This window comes from Silene latifolia, chromosome Y (assembly GCF_048544455.1).
Source record: "Silene latifolia isolate original U9 population chromosome Y, ASM4854445v1, whole genome shotgun sequence".
Classification (NCBI taxonomy): Eukaryota; Viridiplantae; Streptophyta; class Magnoliopsida; order Caryophyllales; family Caryophyllaceae; genus Silene; species Silene latifolia.
In genome coordinates, this window is record NC_133538.1 from 151,176,881 (window position 1) to 151,180,042 (window position 3,162).

A 3,162-nucleotide genomic window follows, 5' to 3' on the forward strand; every position below is an offset into this window, starting at 1 on the left:
TCATTGACCATAAACTGACACTTTTCCCAGTTTAAAACAAGATTAACATCTATACAACGCTGCATGACTTTATCAAGGTTAGCTAAACAACGATCAAAGTCATCGCCATAAACCGAGAAATCATCCATGAATACTTCCATAATATTCTCTATATAATCGGAAAAAATCCCCATCATGCACCTCTGAAAGGTAGCAGGGGCATTACACAATCCGAAAGGCATTCTACGATATGCAAAAACACACTGTGGACAAAAGTAGTCTTACTCGATCATCCAGGATGAATAGGGATCCGAAAGAACCCGAATATCCGTCTAGAAAAGAAAAATTTGTTAGAAGCAAGTCTTTCAGTCATTTGGTCAACAAAAGGGAGGGGGAAATGGTCTTTCTTGGTGGCGGCATTTAACTGTCTATAATCAATGCACATCCGCCACCCTGTCACTACTCGAGTTGGTATTAATTCATTTTTATCATTTTTAACCACGGTAGTCCCTCCTTTCTTCGGGACTACCCGAATCGGGCTAACCCACTTGGAGTTGCCAACTGTATAAATAATACCCGCATCGAGTAGTTTCATCACCTCAGCCATAACAACTTCCTGCATCTTCGGGTTCAACTTGCGTTGACCCTGTCTGTAAGGCTTGTGCCCCTCTTCCAGCTCTATCCTATGCATACAGACATCAGGGCTGATGCCCTTAATGTCATCCAAAGAGTAACCCAAGGCCTTCCTATTTTTCTTAAGTACACACATCAAAGGCATACATTTGGTCATCGTTAAGCTTAGAGCTAACAATAGCCGGGTCTTGCTCCGTATCATCTAGAAAAACATACTTAAGATTAGGGGGAAGTGGCTTACGCTCCGGCACCTTTACCTCTACAAAGATAGACAGAATCGGCTTCAATGGTGTAGCAAGTGTTCACCAATTTATCGTTGGCCAGGCTCAAAAGCATCTCATCTTCTTCTTCATTGAGCTCGTAGCTCTCCATTGAGGCAACCAAAGCGTCGGCTCCTCAAAGCATTCTCTCTTGTATTACCCGCACACTCATCCGAATGGGTTAGATCGCCTAAGGGATCCTTGGCTAAGGATTCCCTCCAATTACAAGTAACAATCCTGTCAACAACATCAATAGAATAACACGTATCCTCATTGACAAGTTCGATTTACCTTGTGAGCAAGACTGAACTCAATGGTGTCATCCCCTACCTCTAAGGTGATGGTTTCGCGTTTGACATCTATCACAGCCCCAGCTGTATGTAAGAATGGTCTGCCTAGAATAATAGGTATCCGACTATCCTCTCGCAATGTCCAAAACAACGAAATCGACAGAATAAAAAACTTACCCACTCGAACGGGTACATCCTCTAGAACACCTATAGGTCTCAGAGTCGATCTATTTGCCATTTGAACGGTAATATCGGTCACCTTAAGTCTACCAATGTTTAACCTTTCGCAAAAAGAATACGGCATGACACTAACACCGGCCCCCAAGTCACGAGAGGGCCTTTCCAATTACGTGGTTACCTATAGTGCAAGGAATTGAAAAACTACCCGGGTCCTTTAATTTAGGTGGCACATTAACTTGTGAAAGAACATTACATTCCTCCACAAACGCAACATTACCATCATCACGAAAATTTCTCTTACGATTCAAAATATCTTTCATAAATTTAGCGTAAGAGGGTACCGGGGTAATTAAATCAGTGAAAGGAACCGTTACCTCGAGATTCGGACCATCTCCGTAAACTTACCAAACTTACGCTCCAGCCTTGGTAGCCTTCAAACGCTCCGGATACGGGATCGCAACACCGGCCGTAGGATCAGTAACCTTCGGCTTCCGTAGGTTTAAAACCCCGTCAAATCATCAATGAGTGACGAATCATGCAAACTAGTTGACGGATTTTCATCTCGCTCGGAGATCCCGATCGATCGGGTATGGGTGGTCGATCGACCATGTAGCCGGGCGTGAAAGCAGTTCTGCCCGAGTTAACATCATCAGTATCTCGATCGATCGACCGAGTATGTTGGTCGATCGATTTGGATGTGCTAGGTGTGAATAGTTTCGACTGAAACTATTTTGTCTCGACAATTGAGTCGATCGACAGGGAGTGTTGGTCGATCGACCTGAATTACTGGCATTCAGACTCGTTTTTGCATCAAAATTCAAACGAGCTTCTTCATCATTTCCCGAGTCTTCCTTTGGCTTGTCGGGACTTTCATAGGAAAGGCCACTTCTGAGATTGATGGCATTGATCGTCTCAACCGGCCCTTCACATTTAATTGAAGAATTAGCGGCTTGCTTAGCCTCCATATTCTCCAATTGTTTCACAAAATTCCGTGAGGACTCAATCCCGGCTGCTTCCATATTCGCCACTTGAACCAAAAGGAGTTGGACCATCTCTCTTAACTTCTCGATCTCATCTGAGTTTTGAATAGGAACTTCGACTTTCCCCTTGGAAGCTTCAGAAGTCTCGAGCTTCTCGAGACGGGTAGAAATGGAAGTCATAAGTGTCACAACAGCAGTCATTTCTTCACTTTGCTTTCGTGACTTACCACGTGAACTTCCAAACTCAGCTTTATGGACTGCCATCTCCTCAATGGTGTTCCAACCCTTACTTTGGCCGGTATTATTTTGGAACCTACCATTAGCAGTTGCATCCAAAATGACCTTGTAATCATCATATAAAGCATTGTAAAATAGGTTGCAAAGATACCATTGCTGGAAACCATGATGAGGGACAGCTCGGACCAAACTTTTGAAACGTCCCCATGCTTCACAAAAATCTTCGTCGGCTCCTTGCTGAAAACTCGTGATTTTACTCTTCAAGGCATCAGTCTTCGAAAGCGGGAAATACTTCTTGTAGAAGGCTAGTGCTAAAGATGTCCAATCAGTGACTCCAGCTGCTACTCTATCGAGGTAGCGATACCAATCTCGCGCCGAATCCTTCAAGGAGTATAAGAACATGAACCCCTTTACTTCATCTTGAGTTACCCCCTCCGGTATAGGTATTGAACAGCAATAGTCCGTGAAAATTTCCATATGTTTCAAGGGGTCTTCATCTGGTAGACCGCATGAATCGATTCCGTTCCACTAAATCAATATAAGAGGAACGAAACTCGAATTTACCGGTAGAAGGGGTAGGTAACTGTTTCCCCTTTGGAAGGT

The 3,162-nt window shown here is 43.7% G+C and overlaps 1 non-coding gene across 1 annotated transcript; it reads left to right on the plus strand.

The window, feature by feature from the left end:
• Window positions 1–2,719: 2,719 nt before the first annotated feature.
• Window positions 2,720–2,828, plus strand: LOC141636068 (small nucleolar RNA R71). Its single transcript, XR_012540706.1, has one exon. It is a non-coding gene; the product is annotated as a small nucleolar RNA R71 (small nucleolar RNA).
• Window positions 2,829–3,162: the final 334 nt, after the last annotated feature.